At 40.1% G+C, this 26,820-nt stretch overlaps 1 protein-coding gene across 20 annotated transcripts in view; it reads right to left on the bottom strand.

Annotated features, from left to right (window-relative positions):
- Positions 1 to 26,820, bottom strand: part of Sorbs2 (sorbin and SH3 domain containing 2) — a 199,255-nt gene that overhangs the window by 170,312 nt on the left and 2,123 nt on the right. For all 20 annotated transcript variants that reach the window (XM_037211704.1, XM_037211705.1, XM_037211708.1 and 17 more), the window contains exon 2: positions 106 to 245. The gene's annotated coding sequence lies outside the window, so the exon portion shown is untranslated. The remainder of the gene's footprint in view (positions 1 to 105; positions 246 to 26,820) is intronic.

Raw genomic sequence — 26,820 nt, 5'->3', positions numbered from 1 at the left:
ACCTGGGACTCCCTTGCCTTCCTCCTACGTTCACTAAAAAGGTATATTAGAGACACCAGTCATGACCACACCAGAAAAGAAGTCATTCCAGAGCAAAAACCTTACCTTGAAGAGGCTGAACTTCACAGTTGCTCCGACAGAGGAAGCGCAAGTCAGGGGCCTTTTCCGTGTAGAGATTGTTTATGTAGCCCTTTTTTAAAAGGTCTTGACCTCCAGAGGTTTAAGATTAAGTCCACTCCAAGCGTCTGCAGGGAGGAAAAGGGGGACTGGGGGTTAGGAGAGAAGGCAAACCAGAGAGGCAAGGAACTTCAGCTGCTGGGTGGTGCTCCTGGCCTGAGAGCATTTGAGCTATTTTCAGCATTACCAGCAGCTGGACTTGTCTGCAAAGGGATGAAAATGCCTTGCCCGAATCACCACCCCCACCCTGGGGGGGAAAACCAACACAAACCAGGAAACCCACAACAACTTGGTTCATTGTGCAAATATTCATTGAAATTTTGAGGGAAACTGAAAGCGCTATTGAAAACACACACACACACACACACACACACACACACACACACACACACACACACACACAGATTTGACTGGATCTTAAAGGAACACAGCACCTTGCTCCACCCCTGAGGTTTTCAGAAGGGTTTACCGGATCCGTAGACAGTAAGACGCTATGGTGCGTTGACAAGGGGACTTCTGATTACCCCCTTGCTTGCTCACAACGGGTCTTAGGCAACGTTTTAGATCTCCCAGGTAGGAACATCAGCTACCAGCCTATTCTTAAGGCCACAGGCAAATGGTTTCTTTCTAGCACACACCTACACGTCCACTTTAACTATGCTATTTTTGAAAGCTACTGGGTTAAGCTGATGACATTTCTTATCTATTGGCTGAGGCTGGGGACCATCTAATGACATGCTGCAGAGAGGCTTCTGCCGCCACAAGCCCATTCGGGTGGGGGGAAAATAACCATTCACACTGGGTCACCATGACGGGCTAAACTCAGAGAACTTTTACTTCGTTTTCAGAATGAATAGCCACAATCTAGAAGTTGTATTCCTGCATTCATTCACTTTGTGGTAATTCATTCAATGGATGTGGCAAGCGTTTCTCAGCTCATCATAGGCTGGGAACTCCGTGAATACAAAAATGGGCAGATCAACATTGCCTTAGCATTTAAAGATTTATTATACTCAGGCTGTAAGAGTAAAAACAGAGCCAAGGTCTCTTTCTACCCAGACCGAAGGAAAGGACTGTGTGTGCACACTTCTTTCATCAGGCCTTTCCTATGTCCCTTGTCCAATCTACTGTCTATTGCTGTGATAAACACCATGACCAAAAGCAACCTGGGGAGAGGAAAGGCTTGATTTTATCTTACAGATCACAGACCTTCATCGAAGGAAGCCAGGGCAGGAACTCAAGGCACACGCCTGAAGCCCAAAGCAAAGACTATGGACGAATCATGCTCACTGGCTTTCTCAGTCTGCTTTCCTGTGTAACCCAGGATCACCTGTCCAAGGGTGGCCCCAACCACAGTGGGCAGGGCCTTCTCATATCAATCACTGATTAAGAAAATGCTATACAAGCGTGCCCACAGGCAATCTCTCAACTACGGTCCCCTCTTCCCAGAAGCCCCTAGCTTGCGTCAAAGAACTGGGAATGGAAGGCAGTGGCCCTACCAAGCAAATACTGCAACACTATTTTAAAAGCCTTGATTCAATGAAGATGAATTCCCCCAGTCTTTTTTTTCCCATGTATCCGGCAACACAGAAACATGTGAGTAGTGTCAGAAAGCAATGCTTTACTCAGGCGTTACTAGAAGATTCTCCAGCTGTGTTGAGACAAATACAATTCCTTGGTTGCATTACTGACGTGGGGAAAGGCTTTTAAAAACATAGGGGGCCAAGCATGGTGGAGAGCGGTGTCATGTGACTCGTTTCAGCGTGTGTTGTAATGGTGAAATATTTCAGCTGAGTTCACCAGATACTAAAATGATGCAGATATTCTAATTTAAAAAAAACCTGACTTAAATTTGAGGTATCTAATTATAACCTTAAGTAAGTTTAGCTTTGATTTTAAAATATTTACCAGTTTTAAAATGCCATTATAGAATACTGCATTTTTCTGCTTGACTAAATAGACTGATTTTACCAAGCACAACTTAACTACCAGTTTAAAACAGATACTTGTTTTACTTCTTGAATGACAATTCTACCGATAAAGATTTGAGATCTATTCTCAGACAAGTTTCTTAAAATTATTTTTATTTGTTCTCCCCTTATAATAATTTATTTACAAAAAGAAATGTTTTTTTAAATGTGGCTCCTTGAGAAACTATAAATGTTAATGAAACAAATAAAGATGGACAATCTGAGTACTAAGTCAGCTATGATTTTTCATTCCCGGCCACTTGCTTCCCACGCTAACCCTACAGGAAGCCTCATTGCCTCAGTCTTACCTGCGTGGTTATGTTATCTCAAAATCTGCGCTCAAACAAAGAGGTTATGGGTCTGGTCCCTGCTCCCACTTAACATGAATCCTGTGGTACACTGTGTCTCGCCAAAGTCTTTGTTCCCAAAGATCCTGAGTCAGGATCCAAACAGCTCCTTCCAACATATTTGGCATCCCAGAGAGCAAATTAGACTTCAAGCATATTTTAAAATGGTAAAGGATGGACGATTTTGTTTTTTCCATGTCACCACTGTGACTTTTCTCTCAATGGCAATACTAATTACATTCATTCATATTCTCTTTTCTTTTTAATATAAATCAGTTTCAAATAGTTCATCAATGACTATATTTAAGTGAACCTCTGCCTTCATCTGGAGATGTGAGAAACAACAGGTAAAATATCTGGGCAGAAACGTGGGCTCTAAGAGAGAAGGTAGGACCCTGACCTGAGAACCCTGATGAAAATCCAAAGTGAGGCCGGTTGCCTCAGTAGTAACTGAATGTCTTACACTCTGTATAAGCACAAAATAGGCTTCAGATGCTAGACTATGAATAAGCTTTCCAAAGGAGATTAGTGAGCACAAAATGGAAGTCAATGTTGAAAGGCCAATCAGCTGGGCATTTTCTTTTCTCCTTCTAAATGCTTAGCAAGAATCTAGATGGTTCTGAGCTCAATGTTGCATTAGAACCATGCCCCACTTAGACACGGTTTGCGTACACCAAACTGTCCTAAAGGGTATTCATACCCCAAGGGAGAATCTTGTTAACTCACATAACACCCCAATTAGAACCACTGGTAAGGCAGATATATGATTTGGGAGAGAAGGAGAGAGAGAGGGAGGGAGGGGGGAAGAGAGAGAGAGAGAGAGAGAGAGAGAGAGAGAGAGAGAGAGAGAGAGAGAGAGAGAGAGAATCTTTTTGTTATTCTTTCCTATACTGCTGTACCACCCTAAATAAATGAATATGCCGGTTTTGAGTTTAGTAACCTCATCAGCCTTTCAAATATACTCCTCACTGTTGCAAGTGGCCCCAGAGGGCTCAGTGTTCCAGAGAACTTCATAAAAATAAATCCCCACTGGAAAGAACATCTGGGCTCACACTGGCACCATTTAAGGGTTTCCACTCAGGCTGTGGCTCTGCAGCATGGCACTAGTGTACCCCAGAGGTGGCTCTGGGTCCATCCCCCAGCACAGCAAAACAGACAGATGACACAAAGAAGAGACAAACAAGATGACCCCTACCCCCAGTTTTTACTCGGGGGCCTTACTTTCCAGGTGTTTTTTTTTTTTTTTTTGGTGGGGGTAATTTTAGAAAAACTTTAAAAGCATGTAATGGCTCCAGGCTCAATGGCTAATGTATGGCTACATTTAGCAATTATTTTTAGACAGCATTATGATTTCCAAGAATTTTTCTGTGCAACTTTCAATTCATGTAGTTTGGAACTTTTGAAAATTCTTTTCTCAAGAGAACTCAGACTTCTCAATCGATGCCTCATCATACCCTATTATTTGGGAGGTCCTGAGAAGGAAGGAAGTGGATGTCATTTTCCCAGGAATATTGTTTTCAAGAGCTCGCCACCCCCCCCCACTTTGAAAATTGAGTTGCGCTCAGGATACCTGAAGGCTTTCGTAGCCTTCCTCAGTTTAGCATCATTGTCTAATCCAGGAGAACAATGTTTCATTCTCTCGGGCAAATGCATTAGCGTTTGAGGCAGCAAGAACATCCCAAACATGGGCACGGATTTCAAGGATGTATCGAAAAGGATGACAGTCCGATTTTCTTACCCTGGAGACTATAGAAATCTGATAAAACTGGATTAAAGGAAGGTGTGCAAGAGACTGTAAAATACAGCTGAAGTTGGGCACAGTGGTTTGCTTCCGCCATCCTCGTCAAAGTGAAGTGTGGGCAGGAAAAACGTCGCTCTTAGTTTCATTGTGCAGGAAGTATCCATTCTCAGCTCATTCTCAGGTCTGCTGTGCCCTGAACAAAAATCGGTGCCCGAAGTTGGGAAACTGAACTCCAAGACAGGGGCCTGATCACTCTCGAAGCCCTCCTCTGCACTTGTATTCTGAGCTAAACTGTAAGTCCTTACACCAGCACCAGAATCTGTTTCTATTGAGGGGTGGGGTGGGGGTCACACACGTTCTAGAATCCAGACTCCAGAGAGCATCCAAACTGGTGTAGAGTAGAGGATGCCCAGGTATCGTCCACTCTGAACCGGGTGGGTGCTGGCTGGTGGGAGAAATCCACATATCTTTTGAAGTCTCATAAGTTTTATCTGTTGGTTATTCTTAAGTAAGTGTATAGGAGGAACTGAGACTGATTTTTTCCCACTATATCACACACACACACACACACACACACACACACACACACACACACACACACTACACAGAAAGACAGTCACACATGCACACTACACAGAATGCTAGAAAAGTCTATATAAATCATCAAGGTCAAGTACAAAAACCAGTTGGCCAGTATTCAAAAGTTAGCACGACTGGGGGTGTGTAAGGGAAGACCTAGAGGAAGAGCAAGTTCAATGCCAGCCTGGTCTATGTAGCCAGATTTTGTCTAAAAAAAAAAAAAGTCAGTCAAACAAACAGACTCTATTAAGTACATAGTAAAATAAAAAATTCTCCCCATATGAATGTAGGTTGGACATATGAGTATTGTCCATGACTTCCCTAAACTAAAACCTTCCTGCAGCCTGTTGCCACGTTCATCTACACAGGTACAGATCTACCTGTAGCTCAATGCTCCCCATCAGTCCCTTTATTCTCAGATGGGACAGACAAGGCCCTGGTGCTAGATGCCCAGACCAAATCACCTCTGGATTTTCACAGTTCCTTTGTCTACTGCAGTATGCCTACAAAAAACTCTCATGTTCCTGACATCCTTGCATAAAGAAGCCAGGGAGGGCCAGTATTAGCCAGCAAAGTCAACCTCCTACAAATACCAATAATGGTTCTATCACAAAAGGAGATGGCAGAAATGAACTCTGGGAGACATGCTAAAAAATGAGTGACCTTAACTCAATTTTACAAAAAAATAATGGGGTGGTTGAATATTCCTTTATGTCCTCTGGGCTGAACTAGTTTAGACTGGTTTATGGAGGCAGACAGGGAAGGGTGTCCAACCTGCCAGTGGCGTGTCCAGACAGCTGTGAGACATCTTAGTTTTAGAAACTAAGTTGGTTCTAAAACGTAGTTTGTTCACATTTTTCCCCAGCAGCCAGGGCCAACATTTTCTCATCAAGTGATTCTTTCTTTAAAGATTATTCTGCCTAAGGATCCTCCTTGAGTCTCTTTCTTTCTTGCTTTTTACAATCAAATCAACATTCCATATTTATTGCACCCATCAATAAACATCCCATGTTTATTGTGTTTTAGAACATGCTCGTGTTGAACACCATTCACTACATACCGAGGACCCGTTTTCTGCTTCCTTCATTACAAAGGAGTCTGTCTGGTGAGCATACCTGTTTAGAAACTTGCTTTCCCATACTTCCTTGTATTCACCCTAGCTAATAAGCTACACAACATGGAAAAGTCACACACACACAACAACTGCACAAACTCTCCCCAGCAGGCTGCTTTTGGTCCTGTGCCATTTTGCCTTGTACTCCTATGATGACTGAGATGACCCGCTCTCTCAGGAAGCCCACATTAAAGGCTAGATAGTGGAGGTGAACCCATACCAGACTGCCTCTGCTTGAGCTCCTTGTCTGAAGCAAATCCAGCCTGTCAGAGGCTTTCAGAGCTATGCAGAGTTATCCTGTTTCTTGAAGCTGGGCTCAATAAACACAACCATCTAAGAACAACTTTATTACATCAGGCTGGCTGAAAGATAGCAGGGACTATTAGCCCTGCCATTAAGATACCACGTAAAAATAGATTCAGAAGTGTAACTTCTAGATATCAACACTAGCATTCAAAGCTGCCACTGCATTAGGTTTCAGGCCCACTGGAGTAAAGAATGGCATGGAAAATACACTCAAGATGCCTAAAGCCATAGCAGGTTCAACATTTGATATATTTCTCTCTCTCTCTCTTTTTTTCTAAATGCAGTAAAGTGTTCGGCTTTTCTAAACTCTACAGCTAATGGCCAGTGATGCCAAGAAGGCTAAGAACACAGCACTAATTGTCAGGAAACCCAGAACAGGAACCCAGTGTTTATCCTGTTCTTGGTGGACATGGCCAGGTCATTGTTCAGAAAACTTTGAACAGGGTCACTTACGTAGCTTACCCGAGCTTTCAAAATCTCAATTGAAAGACGGAATTTTTCCTTCTTACAGAAAAGACAGTTTGAAGACTTATTCCTGGCCGGTAACAACAGTTCCACTTGTGCCTTTCTGAGAACTGTGGATGCTGCCACTCATGACTGAAGCACAGCAATACCGGATGAGAAAGCCTACTGTTTCCCAGAACTCAATACACGTGATGACATACACAGGAATGATTCCAAGGATTCCTGCTTTTGTTTGTTTGCTTGTTTTTGTTTTCTGATTAAATACCTTAGTTGAAGGAATAAAGACAAATGATAACACATCTGATCTTAGAGCAGGGAGTCACATACGCGGTTTTTTTTTTTCTTTATATTTTTTAAGAACCAAGGAACTTGGCTGCTACCATAGAATCTGACAGTTGTTTCTGACTGTTATAGGCAATTTGATAATATGTGCTTTAGATGTTGTTTTGGGGTTTCTATAGCTATGATGAAACACCATGACCAAAAGCAATTTGAGGAAGAAAGGGCTTATTTGGCTTATATATCCTGAACCACTGCATTGAGGGAACTCAAAGCAGGAACTCAAAAACAGGGCAGGGACCTGGAGGCAGGAGCTGATGCAGAGGCCATGGAGGAGTGCTGCTTACTGGCTTGCTCCCTGTGGCTTGCTCAGCCTTCTTTCTTATGGAACCCAGGACCACCAGCCCAGGAGTGGCCCCACACGCAATGGCCTGAGCTGCCCACCCCCATCACTAATTAAGAAAACGCTCTACAGGCTTGCCCATAGTCCCAACTTACGGATGTATTTTCTCAATTGAATTTCCCTCATCTCAGGTGACTCTAGCTTGTGCTGAGATGACAGATGTCTTAACAATAAAATAAGAACCACCACGGCATTTTACTCCTTTGGTTGCCGTACAAGTCCAATGAGCTAACTTGTGAAAAGCTATTCAGGGTTGGCACACAGCGGGTGCTGCGCCTAAGCGGTGGTTGTTGCTGTGGCTTGTCTTCATCACTTTGGTGACACACAGTGCTGGAGTTAAAAGTATGGCCTTTCAGCGTAGTTCTGTGTTAAAATTCTCCTTCTGCACTGCTTAAACTCCTTGTTTTGGCACATCAGAGCCCCATTTCCTTCACTTTGGAAATGGGATACAATCCATGACCTGAGAGCGTTTTATAGGGGACTAAATACACTGCAGAAGAAATCACTCCTGGCACACAGTAATCATTAGACAGTGGTTTTCAAAAGCTACGTAGAAAAATGCTTTCCAAATGTAATAATTTGGCTGCAAAAATTTGAGCACTTTTAGTTTGCTGATGGGAAAGTGAAACAGATTGGACCCACCTGGATACTGAATTTAATTTCCTCATAATTTATTTCAGATAGTTCACATTCTGGGTTTTGTTTTTTCCTATTTTAATTTTAAATAAGAGTTCATGGACTTGTCAGGCAACGGAACTAAGAAATTCTCATCTTGACCCTACTTTTTTTCCTGCGGTTGATTGGATGGTCTCTTTAAGTTAATGGCATTATCATCTCATATGTTAAGTAGAAGGCTGAAGTGGAATTCTATTGTTATCAAAAGGAATGGCTTGGAGAAAGCAGAAGTGAATCTATCACACCCTCTGCAGATTTCTAACCCTGGGCATCTTGTTACAAGCACACACTAACCTATGTTGGCTGACTATAATTATAACTAATGATAGCTGAAGTCCAAGATTTGTCTACTAAAGTGGTGATTACCTTGCCCAACGTGAGGAGTGGAGCCTTTTAGAATCAGGCAGTGCTGTGCTTTGGCCTTTGCTTCCCCAGTGGCAAAGTATGCTATTTCAGGGGAGTTACTTGATAAAATAGAAAATGCAGACAACAGTGTCTACCTGTTGGAGGGTGTCTTGAGAGAATTAAATGAGACTGTGAAAAATGACTCCAAGTAAGTGTGTTGTAGAAAGAGATTTACTATCATGGTAGTAGCCATTTACTATCATAGTAGCCATTTGATTTTGTCCTAATAGACTGTAAATTCTTTGAAGACAGACCTTGTTTTTGAAAACTGGAATGTAGGACCAGTGAGATGGTTTAGCAGGTCAGCACTTGCTGCCAAGCCTGCCAATCTGAATGCCGTCCCTGGGACCTACATGGTGGGAGAAGAGAACTGAGTCCTGTAAACCCTGTTTGCGTGGGCTATAAGTATGTTTACCCATATAAATAAATAAAAATAAATAAATAAATAAAAGCAACAAACCCTTGAATTTAGCTAACTCTTTGTACAGTACCTGGTCACTATAGGCGATGGGTGAATATATGATCAAATAAAGGACTAACATAAAAGGACAATTTAAAAACACAGCAAAAGTAAATAAAAGATGACTTAAGTGAAAACAGATATTGGCTAATTGAATAGACACACTAGAAAGGAAATCTAAATAAATGGTAAATAAAAACCATTTTCTTCACAGGACTTAGAGAGGAGAGGTAGTCTATAAAGGACAGAGAAAGGTTGTCATATTGATGGACATATTATCTGAGGGTATTATTACAAACAACATCTTGAAGTGGAATTATATATATCTATGTGTTGTTTTATTATTTTGTAGAAATATGGTAATTACCTTAGGACCTTGATTTTTATGAGTATTGTCTGCTTTAATTAAACTCAGAAGCATTTCGTGTAAACCTCACTTCTAATTCCTGTCTACTCCTCTACCCCTATTCTGTGTCTCCCCTGACAGGGTCTCCACCTTAAGAACTCATGAATTTTTATGGCAAATTCCAAGACACACACACACACACACACACACACACACACACACACACACACACACGTATAGATACACTTAGTATGTTGTTCCTAAGTCAGCACTTCACAAATCTGGCACATTCTTTAGACTTCCAGGACCAATTCTAACTTTAGGTATCGGTTACTTTTCATATATTCTTAAAATAATGGCTGGAAGAAACATCCAAAGCCACAAAGCCTTCACATCTTGAAAATTAGAGTATGAAGGATGAATATATAGGAAAACTGTTACTGAATGAGAATCTGAGGAACATTGTTCCCGTCGGAGACAGAAGGCCACGAACAGCACCAATCGCTTATTTGGGATGGGCTAGTGTTCCCAAAGGTTCCTGTGGATTTGTGCCATGTGTACCAGGGCTGCTCCAGTGCTAACTTTCTTTGCTGGGGAGCAGTCTTGATTGAGACTTGGTGTTCAAACCCTGATGAGCTTGCTGGGCACAACAGCCGATTCATTTTAAGTATCCGGTGTTAGCTTTGATGGAGCAACAAAAAGAGGCTTCTATGGAGGAACGAAAAGAGACACCAACAGCAGAGGCGGTGAGAGCTGCAATAATTTGAGACAGGAGGAACAGAATATCTTCTAAAGAGAAAGCCAAAATTTGGAGCCATTGAGGTTGAAAATGAGGCACATTTAATGAAGGCATTAAAGACACTTGAGGAGGGCAAAATGATCTCAGAATCAGTTATCAAAGGAGAAGATGTTATGTAGGATAATTAGGAAAAAAAGTGATTCTTAGAGATAAATTAATTCTGTGAATGTGAGGATTACTTAGTCAAATGCTTCTGGAAGCACAAAAGAAACTCACAGCTGCAATAATTTTAGAGCATCCTATTGTGGTTTGTTTATTGGTTAAGTCTAAAAGTTATACCATGTAATGAATCTTACCTGCAAAGACAGATAAGGAGGTCAGAATTCAGGTTGGCCTTGGGCTTGTATATACAGCGCTGGGTAAGAGAAGAGGAAGCAGGCAGTCCAGGACAAATGGTGCCCATCATTTTACTCACCCTGAACTGTAAGCTCTGGCGGCTCGATCATTCTGTAACGTGAACTCTATGTTCGTGTTACTTGATTAGGATCTGCCTACCCACTTGGCCTCTTTAAAAGACTCACACACATTTAAGCACACCTTTGAGCCTCCAAACTGGACTTAGGCATCACATTCTATTTGGGGTAGCTACAAAGGTTCTGGAAATTTCAAGTTGTAATGAACACCACGACCTATAAACTTAAGAACATGAGCTAGTGCGTACAGGATTCCAGGGTTACAGGCTGTGGGCTCCAGTTATTCTTTCAGGTGTTTGACTTACTGAATCAGACCAGGTCAGGTCAAATTTGTTGTGATGGTTTTTTCCCACCCTTAAGTTAAAATAATAACTAATGTTCTTTCTAATCCTCAAAAATCAGCCTAAGGTCTATTTCTGAGGAATACTTTTATGCCACCCTGAGATAACCAATAGATAGGTTTTTTTTTTTTTTTATTAAGAGGAAATTAGCTGATTTCCTTCTTCTAACCAGCCCTGTAGAGAACACTCTGTTCTCATTTATCTCACTCATTTTATCCAGATGAACTAATTAGAAAGCTACTCAGAGTTTACAGTTTCCATGAAGTAGTTATTAAAAATAAAGACATAATGACTTCATTACTTATCAACATACAGTTTGTCAAATGAATAATAAAATATTTATAACAATACCTTGCATATTATATAACTACATAGACTACATTATATATTATTATTAGTCATATACAATTGAAGATAATTAAATTGATTTCATAAGAAATTATGTAAATATAACAAATTATTTCATTTACATTCTCTTCTCATTTAACTTTTAAAGAGGCAAACTTATATTGTGTCTTCAGAATATATTCATTTGTTACAACAGAGTCGTTTGAAGGAGAAATCATAATGTACCATCCTAATTATTGATGCCATACTTGGTGACATTCCTCTTTTAAGAATTTGAAGTTCAGGGCTGGAGAGATGGCTCAGCAGTTAAAAGCACTGGCTATTCTTCCAGAGGACCCAGGTTCAATTCACAGCACCCACATGGCAACTCACAGCTGCCTGTAACCCTAGTTCCAGGGGATCTGACATCCTCAGAAACACAGAACACAGACAGACATGCAGACCAAACACCAATGCACATAAAATTTAAAAAAAAAAATGAAAAAGAATTTAAAGTTCATGAAATGGTCAAGATGAAGGCTTGTTAAGCAGTTTACTAATCTTGCTTCTGGACCATCTTCTCACTGTTTTTCTCAATGTATTTAGAAACTTCTTTTGACTCTGAAGTTTCTTCCCATATAGTAATTACCTGTAAACTTGAGCTACTCTGAAGTTGGACTGAGTGATTCCATGACACTGGCTTCATTTGTCATTTGCGTTTTGCTAAAAAACAAGTATTTATCGTACCACAAAGGGTTATGAATGGCACTTGCTAATCTCTAGGCTAAGAAGGCATCTCTAATTTCACAGCTTCCAAGGAGATATGGAGCTTTATTCCTGATTACACTTATCTCTACTCACTGCTCTGGTGGTTATATTAGCTTGTCCTAAGAGAAACAAGCACTGGGATAAAAATCTAAAACCCACGAACAATGAAGGTGGTAGTTCAGAAGTCTATTAAGACAGTGTCTATATTCACAAAGACACATTGCAGTTGAAATATTCCCAATGCTCTCTCACATTGTGGCTTTCCAAGTAAAATACAAATCTCTGAGCCATTTCATCTGTTGGATGGGTTCTAATAACTTGGCTCAAATTAAGAGCTGTAAAATTCAGGGATTATTGCAAGATACCCACGGAGATGGATGTCTCTAAAATTGCAATGGTTTTCACATGAAAAGAGCCAATGCAGACTCTAATTTTATTTGTGATTTATACAGCCAGTTACACTTATAAATGATCTCTCCACAGAAAAGGAATTTTAGCATTTGAATGTTAGGAATGTTAATATCCTAGTTCATACACCAGTCTCTTGGACTGACAGAAAGTGCCTCTTAGTTCTCAAAGACTCTAAAATATGTTTATCCCTTCACAACTGATGGGATTCACTTGGGACCCAACTAAATGAGTGCTCACGGTTGCCTGACATGAGCAACATTTGTAACCAGGCACTGATTTTGTATCATTGTATTGTTTCCCTCTCCCATGTCTCACACACGGACAGAAGGGAGGACTTGGGTACTCATTATGAATGTTTTACAGTGTCTAACTTTTGAAAAATTTGAGTCATCAACTGAAGGCCTTGAATAAGATACAGAAGTAATCCAAGAAAATCACTGTACTTTTAAGGGTATAACATGTTGGTGCTTATTAAAATAACCTTCTTTGTAAACAACTTTAATGTCTTAGTTGCTAATTCTGAAAGCATGCTGATTTTAGCATGACTTTAAAGCTACATACCTCCACTCAAGTTAGTAAGAGCAGACCTTTACCACATGCCACATTTTACTACCCACCAAAGGCATGTGTAAGTCTATCACCTAAGTGAAAAGACAATATGGGGAACATATTTGCTAACACAGTAAACATCTAGCAAAAATATGTTTTGTTTATGCAGATTCATAATTAATCAGCTGGCAGAGCTGCTGTGGAGTGGTCTTTCTGCATGCTGTGAATATGTGTTGCTCCCATTGGTTAATAAATAAATCTGCATTGGCCTATGGCAGGACAGGATGGAGCCAGGCAGGAAATCCAAGAGAGAGAGAGAAGAAAGGTGGCGTCTGAGGAGATGCTCTGAGCTGCCTCCAGAAGAAGCAAGATTTGAGAGAACAGGTAATGCCATAAAACCATTTGGCAAAACATAGGTTAATAGGGATGGATTGAGTTAAATTGTAAGAGCTAGCTAGCAGGAAGCCTGAGCCATAGACCAAACAGTTTGTAGTTAGTATAAGCCTCTGCGTGTTTACTTCAGACCGAACTAGCTGTGGGACTGGGTGGGACAGAAATTTCCACCTATGGGGAGCCTCACGTACAAAGTGTAACAGACCTACAAATAGACCTTAACAGACTAGAAGCTCCCTAGGGACATGGACCTTTGCCTGTTCACATAGTATGTGATCCTAGTTCATGATGAAATGTAACTCGTGATGATGAAAAATGCATGAGAGGATGAAGCATGGACACAGCTAGCCATGGCCATGCCTTATGGTGTGAACTGAGCACCAAAGTCTTGTAAAGAACCAGTTCAATTCCTATGCCATTTTTCCCCCTGACTTCATTTTATTAGTTTTGGTAATGGGGACCCCAACCAAAGGCTCATTCATGCTAGGCAGATTCTTCTACTGAGCTACATTCTTAGTCCCTTTTCTTCCTGTAAAGGGGCAGGATGAGTTCCCTTCCCCAGTATGGGAGTACATACATGTGCAACGAATCTTATAAAAGTTAGTGTTCAAACTTGCTATTTATAGTACTAGATACTTCCCTAAAAACGTGAAGACAGCAAGATGGTTTTCTCCCAAGGCACATGCTTTCTAGTGCCCCATTTTTCTTCTTTAGATTTATCTCTATGGTCAACAAAGGGAAACTATTTGACACGTGCATTGGTACAAGCCTGTTGATTATTTTTGAACTCCATTTGAACTTATTCAGCTCCAAAGTAGGACTAATCATTCTTAATCCAGGGCAAATCTTCATTGCCGGCAAACACAGGGGTCTGCTGACATTACACACAGAATGTCAAGTTAGCAGCTATCAGTTTTCCATTGGTACACATACTCATACAGTAGATGCTAATTTTAAAAATAAATGGAACTGATGAGGATTTAAATGCAGACGGCTTGACTTTTTTTCTACTGCTTTGTCTTGTAACATGATAATTAGCTATCAAAATGTCAATCAGGGCCTCATATATTTTCTTTGGTTCCTTTAGGTGCATCTCCTTATTTTTAAATTTTTAAAACTTGAGCTAGATTTAAAAAGTATGGACAAGCAGGCTAGGGATGTAGCTCAGTTGGCAGACTGCTTGCCTAGCATGCAACAAGCCCTCAGTTTGATCCCTAACAACCCAGAAAACTGGGTGTGGTGGAGCAGGCCAGTAACGGCAGTACTTGAGGGGAATGAGAAGAGATGAACCAGAAATTCAAGGTTATCTGTGACTACATAGGGACTGTGTGGCCAGCCTGGGATGCATGAAACTGTGCCTCAAAAACTAAAAACAAAACAAAAACCAAAAAGAAACAAAAAAGAAAATAGTGTAGACAAAAAAAAAAATACAAAGGAAAGAAAAGTTAAAAAAAATTATAATTTCAGTATATATAAAAAATGATTATTGACATTTTAGATTTTGATTGCCTATCTCTTCTTATTGTTACACTATTTGGGGCCTTTGAGGGGGAAAATCAATATTTGCTTCTAAACAAATGTTTCCATAGAACCCACGTGCAAAACAATAGAAAGAATGATAAAATGCAAATTGCAAGTTTTTCTTTTGGCTGACCTATAGTTCCCACAAATAGTCTTAAAAAACATTGAGAGCACAGGGTTTAGAATGTCAAGGATCCAAGTCTGAGTCCCACTCTCCCCATATGTGTGACCCTGTGCAAGTTGTCAAACATCTCTGAGGCCGTTTCCTCTTGTGTAAGCTGAGAACAATCCCTTCATTGGAGTGTTTTTGTGAATGGTCAATGAGAGATGTTTGAAGAATTTGCCATGCTTGCCTGATGCAGCATCCAATGAACGGCAGCCATTACGAGCAGCTCTAAGGATACTTAATGTTATTTTACCTCCCTGACTAACTCTGAAGATCACAAAACTCCAGTACCGCAAGGGCTGAAGACTAAGTTTTAGGTCAGCCCAAGAAAAATGGAGTTAAGCAGGTAAATCAGCTACAAAATGAACATAGGCATTGGTAAGAGAGTTCTTTGGGCTTAGGGTCCAGCTTCTGATGTTCAAAAGCAGTGTTTGAGCGCATTCTACCCCATGTTGGTTTTTGTTTGTTTACCTTATTTTGTGCGTTGGAAGAACAGTGGGCTTTACTATCCAGTTAGGACCAGAAGACATGGAGGTGTGCAACCCACTCCTGGATTTGTTTTTTTAAGCTTTACAGTAGACTATAGCAATCTACGAATGAGGCGATCATTGAAACCTAGTACATGTTATAGCAAGTAGTATTTCATTTATTTGTGGAAATGCATTTTTATTTGTTTTAGGTAGTTGTTTTTGTTTTAGTCTTTTGTTCTAGACCTGACCAAACTTGATTATGGTTAAAGAGTTCCCCCACTGCGCTGTGATTCCAGTAGTCCATTTTTAACCCTTACATGACCTTAGACCAGTGATTCTTGGCAGTGGGTCTTGATGGAATAAATTCCTGCTCCAAAATCAGTCATTTTATAGTATGCACTCACTTTACAAACACCTCATTCTGTTCTAATGGTAATTCTCAGAAGTGACTGTTGTCAACCAGAAGTCAGGAACAGCGCTCTAGAGCAGGCCGAGAACCTGTCCACATACCCTGAGTCAACAATCACCAGGCTGGAAGGAATCCCGGGTTCCTGTGACTGCAATGGCCTTGTAGTCACCCCTGCAGCACACCGCACCTCATTTCCATTTTGTTCCTACATTCAGACCCACGAGGCAACCTCCCATGCTCTTTCCATGCTCTGCTCATCAGCATACAGGGTCCACTTCATCCAAACCCTGTCTTTGCCTTGTGCTTGCCTGAAGTGGTCCGGGTGAGATCATACTCTATTCTGTGTGTGCCCTCTGAAGGCTCTGTCACTTCCCTCTGATGCTGATTGATGCTGCGTGACTGTCTACGAGACTGTGAACAGTTCCCAAGAGCAGACCTCTAGCTAGTCACCACTGAACTCATCACACAGTTAGGAGGACAGGGGCTTCTCAGTACCTGTCTTCCCAGTGAACTCAAGCTTACAAAATGACAGAAGTACTGGGTAACACGCGTCCCTCCCCTCCTCCCCCTCCCCCTTCCTCTCTCCCTCTCCCTCCCTTCTTCCCTTCCTTCCTAACCTGCTTCCTTCTTTTTTAATTCATTCTAATTTACATTTATTTATTGTATGCACATGTGTTTGTGAGTGCACATGTGTGAGCATGCACATGTATATGTATGGGTGCGTGCGTGCGTGCTCCTATTCCACATGTGGAGGTCAGAGGACAACTTGTAGGAGTCAGTTCTCTCCTTCCACCATGTGAGTCCTAGGGATCAAATTCAGGCCATCAGCCTTGGCAGCAAGTGCCTTTACTCCCCTCCCCAATTTCTGTGAGGGGAGGACAGCCCAGGCTGGTCTTGAACTTCTGACCCTCCTGTCCAGACTCCTCGCACATATTGTGATTCCAGGCCTACGCTACCACATCCTGCCACATTTCTTCAGTATTTTCTGTATATCAGTCTCAGTGTACACAATTAGAGCATGTACTCCATTTAATCTCCACCAAAGTTTTTGGAATAATTTATCATTTAAATCTTCTTTGTTGTTATTGTTGTTGCAAGAAGCCAGACTTACAATAATAACTTCAGTGGAAAACCAACACAAAAACAAAACAAACAGCTTTTGTCAACCTCCAACAACAAAATAACTAAAAGTGGCTCATATGTTGGTTTTTGTTAATATTCATTATTACGTCACCCATAATTGCGTTTATCAGTCAGTATACTTTTAAAACAAAGACATAAGGAGTATTATCATTTACTTTAATATCATGTGGGAAAAATGGTGGTGTCATCTAGAACATTTGACTTAGGTAAACTGAACAATTATATTAAATGACAGGCTGCATTTACATAATTATTGGCATATATATATATATATATATACATATATATATAACAATAATAATGAAAGGAAAAGAAGCCATGTACTTTAAGAGCGAGTGGGGAGGGAACACAGGAAGGGTTAGAAGGAGGAGAGGGAGGGGAGGACATTATATAATTTTATTTTAATTAAATAAAAAATTTAAAACATAACTGCAAAAAAATGTGAATCATTTTTAAGGAGGAACTAAAACAGTTCCTTTAGAACAGTGGTTCTCAATCTTCCTAATGCTGTGACCCTTTAATACAGTTCCTCATGTTGCTGTGACCCCCAACCATAAATTCATTCTGTTGCTACTTTATAACTGTAATTTTGCTACTATTATGAATTGTAGTGTAACTATCTGCTAGGCAGGATATCCCATATGTGACCACAAAGGGGTCATGACCCACAGGTTGAGAACCACTGCTTTAGAGTCTTGTGTTGATCAAGCATGCATCCATGGAGGAAAATGTCTCCCACAGAGGCTGTAGGGTCAGGCTACAAGGGACTGCCAGCCTATGCCTGTTCCCTTCCTGTAGGCAACATCAGAGACCTCACTGGCCTCAGAATTTGCTTTACTTCTTTCTGATAGCTGAAGTACTCCTACCTGCTTACTGGGTGCCTTTATCAAGACATTTCCAGCAAGCATGTCAAGCCCTGCATGTTTAAACCTTCTTCCCATGTTGGTTGATGGCATCACCGTCCCTCCTGTTACCTCATTACCCATGAATCTTTTCTTTTCAACATCCCTATGATCCATTCTTAGGTGGGCATTGCATAAGCCTGCTGGGATTTCTAAACTAGGATCTCATCAAAGAGGGTAGTAGGGTTGGACCTTCATGCCACCTGCAAGACTGTCAAGGACCCAGAGGTAAGCAGAGCCTCTCTGTAACTCCTACGATCAGCTATCACAGTAGTTGCAGCTAACATATATAGAACCTTCTTCATGTCAGATAATGATTCTGTGAATTATACGGGGTCTGCATCTTTGTGATGTTCACTACCAAAGTCTTGCTCATTTTAGAAATCATTTTTCATAACTAAGAATTCCTATGGGGTTTGTTCCCCTAACCCCCAGCCTGTGGTGCAACCCTTCCAATGAGCGCGACGGGATAGTTTAAATGTTGTAGGAACTTCTATTTCCCACAATGGTTTCCACTGGCTTCCATTCTCCTTCATGGTACCTTTAAAGGCTATTGAAGTAAGGCCTTGATTAAGCTGGGATTTTGATATTTACTTGGGAAAGCAAGGTGTCAAGAATTGCTCTAGCAAGAGATAAAAAGAGAGGAGAGAGAATTGCTGACAGTTAGGTAGCAGTCCCTCCTTGCTGTCATAGGAGTCATTTAATTGGTACACCAATCCTGTGTGACGCTCCCTGTCATTACAGTTTTCTCTAGTCTGCCTTGCCTGATCCTCTAAGAAAGTTCTCTTCTCGGAGCCCTTTGTTGTCATCTCCTCCAGCACAGAGTTTCTTGTTGCTAACTTTGTATCCCGTGCATAGCAGGTTATCTTCTGTGTTCTACGGATTGCGTAATTAACATTCCTGCCTTATTGAACTGAGATCCTTTAATGGCTTCCCAACTCAACTTCTCATCATTTCTTCTATCATAAACATAGGGTGGGCCCTGGGTAGGAGTACAAGACACAGATAAATTAATCATGTGGAAATATCAACCTTAAAAGAGAATTATGGCCTGGCTTGGTTTTGGACACCTTTAATCCCAGTACTTGGGAGGTACAGGCAGGTGATCTCTGAGAGTATGAAGCCAACTTGGTCTACATATCGAGTTTCATGACAGCCAGAGCTACATAATAGATCCTGTTTCAAAACAGCAGCAACAACAGGAACTACAATCTCAATATCTATGCTTCCGTCTGGAACTTAGGATCGCTCTTATTCTCTTTCCGTTACTGATTATCTTTTTGCAGAGTTCAGAACTGAACTCACGGACTTGAAGTCAGACCCTCAGCGCATGCACTCTGCCACTAAGGTCCATCCTCAATTACTTCCCTTTACTGAGAATTTTTCAATACTAGATAGAATTAGAAAGGGCATGGCCAGCTAACTTGAACTAGTACACCAATTGAGACACTGGCTTTAAAAGCCTGAAAAGGAAGAATGAAAGAACCCATCTTATATGGGAATGCCCAGCTGCCAGAAAGAACAATTCCTTCATATCTTGGTTTACTTAGAAGTATGCACTCATGGTACCGGTATGTTTGTTGAGCGAATACATTGATAATGCTCTTAAAATCATTTTGTGACCTGGCATTATATTTGCCAGGTAGTATACCAATTTATTTCCCAAGAGAATGTACTAACCAATGAATTCTCTAATCAGTGGGAAGCAGTTTCCCAACGCCAGTCACCCAAGAAGTCATCCTGTCTTATTGGCCAGATAAAATATCCTCCCTTGCTCTGGGATGCACCAGCAAGAACATATGTAAATTTCTTGGAAATGATTTCCTTTTAGTTAGAAATGAAAACACTTGAATTTCAAATCAACACTCTTCTTACTTCCTTCTGGACTTGAATGCTCTTTTGGTTAGGTGAGCCAATGGATGGTACACACTCCATGTGCTGAAGTCCTTTTGGGCCCTAGTAATTAAGGCCCTATCCTTATCCCCTGCAGGGATTTTCCATGCTATGGACTTCCAGGACCTCTGCTCACACACTGGGTTAGATGTGGAGTTCAATAAACCACTGAGGAGTCTGGGAACCAGGCAGTTCACGGATAGAACATTCTGTAGGAAACAAGTTGATGATCCTAATCTTTGCATTCCTGCCTGTTAAAAAAAATAAATATCAAAGCCCCAAAGGGAGGAAACAGTTTTGAGGACATGTTTTTCTAATTTCTTTCAAAGGAAGAGAAAAATTTAGGGTTTCAAGTGGTTGTGATGTAATACTACATCGCATGATAATCTACAGCTCAAGTCAAATGACTTTGTTGGATCATGGTTATTATGAGGCACTCTGGGGACACTGGGTCAAAAGGACGGTGACTTTTCAAACTACACCAGGTTATTTATGACTTTGATTATCATTTGCTTTTATTAAATAAGGGTGATGGTATCTTCTGTCCTGCCAATAAATCTAAAAATTAATTTAAAATGGAGCCTAATACTTTACACACTGTAGAAGGGAAGCTTTGTTTAATTTAAGAGAAAATATCATCAGTTATGTTAGTTTTATAGAATTAAAGCTCTGGTAGAAAGGAAGTCAGTGATATAATCAGATTTCAGGCTGCATCTCATCTGAAAATACGTGTTTCCATGTAAAGTCAGAGAATTCAGGACAGAAGAAAACCTTTTCTCCTACACAGGTATAGTTAAAAGGGATGACTATTGTTTCTTCAGTAAGGCAGATGACTATACTCTCCCCCGTTTTTATTTTTTCTTAATTCTCAGATATCACTACCTTGAGGCTAGGTTGTTCTGGAGAATAAATGGAGGGGGAAGTTGATAGCGTGTTCAATGAGCCAAGTTATTTTTCTATTGTGTAAGGACTTCCTTTGTTCAAGATACCTTGAAGACTTCAAAGGATTCCTTAGACATTAGCTTAGTGTTTTACATAAAAAGGACACCAATCCCATGCAGAAATCCCCCAACAAAAAGAATATCTGTAGATATATGGACCATATTAATTTTCTCGTGATGAAAGTTGCATGGAATCAGTTTTCATTACTGTGATTTGATCTTCATACTCTCACATATATTGTTATTTACAGACATATAAACCCAGATGTCTAGAACCTATTCCATCTAGTATCCACCCACCATTGGCCAAGTCCGCGATGGAATAATCAGCAAAAACACTGTTGTTTTCTCATGGAATTTACTTTTACATGGGGTGGTTAGATATATATAGAAAAGCTTCATTGCAATAGCACAAGAATGCCTTGTGCAAAGTGTAAGGAGAAGCTGAGCAGATGACCTTGTTAAGTCTTCCTTTGGCAGAAAGATCACAAAAGTCTTGCTGAGCACCTCTCTGTCACATGTCCTTGAATGTACCTATTCTTGGTATGTTCATGGTTTTCAGTCCCTCCTCTAAAGTAACACATGTAAAGCTCTTGGGAGAGTAGCTAACAGAGGGCAAATGCTGGTCTGTTATTTTCAGCATCCTCTGGATTGATCAGGTTGGATCACTTTCATAGGAGTGTTTCCTGCAGTGTGGCTGGAGAGATGTCTCCGTGTTAATAGCACTTCCTGTTCTTGCTGATAACCCAGATTTGAAGCCCAGCACCGACACCCTGCAGCTCACAACTACCTGGAACTCCAGCCACTGACAGATTAGATGGTTCAGGTCTCTGCAGACACTGGCACACATGAGCACAAACCCACACACAGACACACAGACACAAAATTAAAAAATAAAATAAATCTTAAAAAAGAATCACACAAATATTTGCTGTAGCTTACCAAATGCTAAGTATTCAAGCTTTCGTTTCCTTGAGTCTACTTGGAAGATGTCATTTTTATTGCTTATATAAGTTCTTCCAGCTTTTAGGGGTTTTCAACTTAAAAAGATCTCCTTAAATTGACATCATTTTCTAGCTTAAGTTCTCTAATTATACTCCAAAGCGTAAGAAGAAATATCTTAAAATGTGTAGTGTTTAAATTATCTTCCGTATGCTATTTGAAATAGAAGGCAAATGTGGATTCCTTCGTGTTGATCTTGTTTTCTCAACGGGTGTGAATATAAGCAGACACTTTAGAACGAACAGAAATCACATTTCCTTGTCTGAATTATTCATGACACTCAGAGTTACATTTGAGCTTTACCCAGGTCCTGGCAGTATTCCTGTGTTATGAAATTGTTGGAGCGCGGGGCCTTTCTTCAGGAAGACTATATTTTGCTTTAAAAAATAATAGTCGCTAAAGTTTTAATTTTCTTCTTCTTCTCTGTTTTGTAATTTCAAAAAGTTAAGAACATTTTTTTAAAAACTTAAAAAAAAATCTCTGGGTAGAAACAGTCTTTTAAAATCACATGTCAGCATTAGTAGACTGTAGAGGAAGATCTGGCCACTATGGGCCATTTACTCATTCAATGAATGCTGACTGAAGACTCAATGGGGCAACCTGTTTCCTGAATGCCTTCAATGTCTCAGCTGACATTCTAAAGCTGCTTGAGTTTTGCTTGTCTCTTTTATTCTCCCCAAGCACTGTTAACTTTTTCCTGTTGTAACATTGGGTAGTCACATGACTTTCCTTTACCTAAGATTGTCTAACCTAAAACATAAGACTATTCTCGCTGTAGCAGCAACTGATTGGTCATAACATTTTCATTTTGACCACCATGTTATATCAATTTCCAGATCTATCTGCATGTGGGAGGAAGTGTCTGTATTCCCAGTACTCAGGAGGCAGAGGCAGAAGGATTAGGGGTTTGAAGTTAGCCTAGGGTACCTAGTGAGACCTCTCTCAAATATAAAAACGAGGGAGTCGGAGAGATGGCTCAGTGGTTAAGAGCAGTTGATGCTCCAGCAGAGGACTCATGTCAATTCATTCCTGCCCACAACCTTCTGTAACTCCCCAGTTCCAGAAGATCTGATATCCTCTTCTAGACTCCATGGATCCTGCATGATGCCCCGTACAGATGAAGTGCAGGGAAAACACCCATACACATAAAGTAAAATTAAATAAACCTTTAAGAACAATAACAAAGAAAATCTAGATCTAGATGTTGAGGGACAAGTTCTTTCAAAAGGTGCTTACTCTCACAGCATAAAGCACGGTATTTACCATGCAATAATATTGCTGACGGATTACAAACCTTTGTTTCAGAACACACTAAACCTTCACCAGACAACATAGTGAACACAAAAATAGCTGGAGTTATTGTTATCTAATCTTCTTTCCTCTGTTAACTCCAGCACAGAAAACAGACGTGATAAGGTATGAGGGCATCTTGATAAGCCACAAAAAGCCAGCCAATGTGGGCTTCAAATCAGTTGTGGTGTGTTTTGTTGTGTTTTCCCAGTTGTATCAAGTATGGACAAAGGGGGTAAAATATTGAACATCCTAATAAGTCCAGAAGTAGCTGAGCCTTAGTTAATAGATGGAGAAAGACTCCCATAGTCAAAAGTGTAAGTACATTTCTATCTACAGGGATGCCACCTCATGAACAGTCACTTCTTTGGAGGTCTAAATGCTCCTGAGGGGCCAGCTATCCTAGGCTAGACGACTAGGTACTTTGTAGAGGATGACAGAATAAACTTTTAAACAAAAGCATTTTCTCCAGTGTGGCCAGAATGTATATATATGTTTTGTTTTTCTGTGCACTTAAAAACTTCACACAAGTCCTACTGGCATTTGTACCTCCTGTTTGGAATTTTCTAAGTGTTGATACTCTTGGTCCAAAGCCCATCTAGGTTATAGTTTGTTGGTCTTCATGGCTGATCCTTACAAACACCTTAGTCTCTAAGGGATGCCACATTGAGAAGAACATGGAGGGGATGTGGAATTGGAGACATTTAAGTTGCCCCTATTTTCAACTCCAACCATTCCCCCCCTTTAAAAAAATGAGTAGGAAAGGAATTTGAAAAGACTTCTTTCTACCTTGGTTGGCCTAGACTCACCTTGATAACCTGTAGGAATGTTAGCTGGAATTTAAGCCCCCGCATGCTGCTTAATTAATACTGCATAAAATTATATCCTTCTCAAGACAGAGGATATGGCTCATTATAAGAAATTCCTTTTTGATATTTGCCCTTCTTCATGAACATTTCTCAAAGGAAAAGTAGAGGAACTGAATTTCTGAGTTAAAGAATAACACCCCCTTCCCCCCCCCCGAAAAAAAACAAAAAAACAGGCAAATGTGCATTTTAAAAGTCCCTGAACATTTCAAGTACACCTTTTTCTTGTTTGGTTTTCCTTTATTTACAATATATTTGCAAAAATAACTTAAATATTAATAAGATATTTTTGAAGGGAATGGGCATGTTTTCTTTGAGATGGCTCTTGGTTAGGCTGAGGAAGAATAACAGCTTTTTGAATTCTGCTCAAATAAAATCTTTTAGAGAGCAAGCAGAAACAATACTAGACCTACATTATCCTTGACTCATATAGGGACAAGAAATTTATGCCTTTTGGCCAGATTCCCTATTTAATGAACTAGTAAATTTTTGCTTTGAAAAATGGAGAGCGTGACATTATTCTATGTAAGTATGTCATGATGTATGCTATCTCCAGCAAGTAATCCATCCCCCATCCAACTAACATCACCTCGATTGAACTTAAGATGAATCAGAGGTATGGGGCCAATTTTAGAGATCAATAGTTACAGAACTGCACTCCTATAGCTGAATACATACATCTTAGTGTTTTCAGAAATGATTTATAGATATTTTGAAACACTCAATACAATTCGCAATAGGGATAGTTTACCAAGTGCAGTCATCTATCATAATTCTTCATTGCAAAAGGCAAGGGCCACTCATTATACTACCAAATTTTTTATGCATAATGTAAGCCTTCAAATATTACTTAAATATGAAATATAGAGAATGATGTGATGAGATTATGTTTCCTAAAATCTAATCACGGTACGTGACTTGAGATAATTAACTAGTTTTTAAAGATGAATATTAAGCTTTGTCTATTATTTAATTACAGGATGCTATACATTAACATCAGCTGGAAGATAGCTAATGCAAGCCATTAGAACCCAGTACAATCATGAGGAACCTCTACTTAACTCATTTCCATTACAAAATTCAAATATGGAGTAGATGTTAGAATGTCTAGTAATATGAATTTAAGTATTTCTTAACTTTTCCTTTCTCATTTGAAACATCTGGCTATTTTGAACTTTCTGAGATTTTTTTAATCTGAGCTACTTTGTGTGCAAAACATTCATACCAAATTAATGACTACTTTGGCCTCAAACATGGGTACCTTAAGAGACAGGGAATTGTACAGAGAGTTCCTGTTATATCACTCCCATGGATGACAGCGTTCTAGCAATTTCCCCACAAAAAAAATGGTAATTAGAATATTTTAAAAATAATAATTATGTCATTATCTGGGGAAAAGGCAAGCCTCTATTAAAATCAGGTCTACAGCTAGAGTGATGCCCCTCTCTTTCCTAGGAGGAAAGTATGCAGGACATCAGTGATTGACTGATGAGGGAGCCTGTAACCTTTAAGGTTTATTTATGAAAATGGAAAGAAACTTGGCTACCAAATGCTGCATTCCAAATCCTTGGTCCCCCCTCAGCTCAAAACTCCTCTTTCTCAGCTTCAATATGAAAAACTGCTTCCTAAGGGTCTTACATTATACTCAGCTCTCAGTCAAAAGCTGACTTAGAGCAAATCCCAGACAGCAACGTTCACTTTTTCCTTTCACCTGAAATTTTTGTTGGTTTGTTTAAAAGTTAGAGTTAAAGATTTCCTTTCAGAAAATGACAATTTAATACAAAATATCTATTGCTTTTATGAAACTGTGACATTTTCATATCTGAGAGGTGGATGCCTCTTTTTATTTTATTTTATTATTTTTTTATGTTCTGAGTTTCTCTGATGAAAGACAGTCCTGAGTTAAGGCTATATTTACAGTAGCTAATAGTGAAGCCTGAGCTTATCAACATAATGTCTGAATGCCAGGTTCTAAATACTGTACAATCATCAATCATCAATCTAAATGCTGTAGAATCAGAGAACAGTAAGACTATGAAAACCCGTGAGCAGAGGCAAACACAAGATGATGCTGCGGACAGAAAGAGAGACATGGGTTGCCAGATGTGGTAAGGAACAGTCTGGGGAGGCATTCTTGCTGGGTCCAAATGACCGCTGCTGCTGGGAAATCTACAACAGAGAATGTCAACATTTGTCACAGTTTGATAGTGTGTTTTGGAAATGATAAAATATTTGATTTTGCCAATAGGAGAGTTGGGAATGGTAGAAATCGAGTCTAAAACTAAACCAAAAAAAAAAATGAGCAAAGTGGTGACCGATGGGGACTCCCTGAACTTCGTTCTTAAAACTGGTGAATTAACAGCTCTTGGTGTGCTGCACAGAACTGGTCTTGAGGTGTCCATCGTCCACAGCTGCTGCCTTAAATAGTTAGCAGTGTGGGAATACAGAGCCAGGGTAAGGAGTGTGCATGTCTGTTTTCCTCACATGTTCTTGTCCCACATAAAGACACCACACGCGCAACAGGACACACCAGTCAGGTGTGCTGTAGGTGTTTCTACAACCTGTTCTAAAAGTTGCCCCGAGGGAAACTAACAGAGAATTATTTTCTTGCCTCAGGTGTGTTCATGGTATTAATCTAAGAATCCCATTGGCGGTATCATAAAAAGGAAATGAAATTGAAAGGGGCTCTTTTTTTTTTTTTAAATCATTCATTTTGTTTTTACTGACTCATTTGTATGGCTGAGGTTTTTATTCCTAGAACTTGACTTAAGGTTAAGTCTGTTCATTGACTTCTTAAAAACTAAACCAAGTGAAGTACAATTCCATCATTTCAGCGTTTTATCCCATAGACCATTGCCCACTCAGTCATGTCCACAGGCCTCCATATCCAACACGTGTTCACATTTCTCTACATTGATAATTCTGAGTCTAAATCTTTATATCCTGAAC

The sequence above is a fragment of the Peromyscus leucopus genome, chromosome 17 (assembly GCF_004664715.2).
Source record: "Peromyscus leucopus breed LL Stock chromosome 17, UCI_PerLeu_2.1, whole genome shotgun sequence".
NCBI classification, from domain to species: Eukaryota; Metazoa; Chordata; class Mammalia; order Rodentia; family Cricetidae; genus Peromyscus; species Peromyscus leucopus.
The sequence above is the reverse complement of the archived record's forward strand: the minus strand, read 5'-3'. Positions and strand labels throughout refer to the sequence as shown.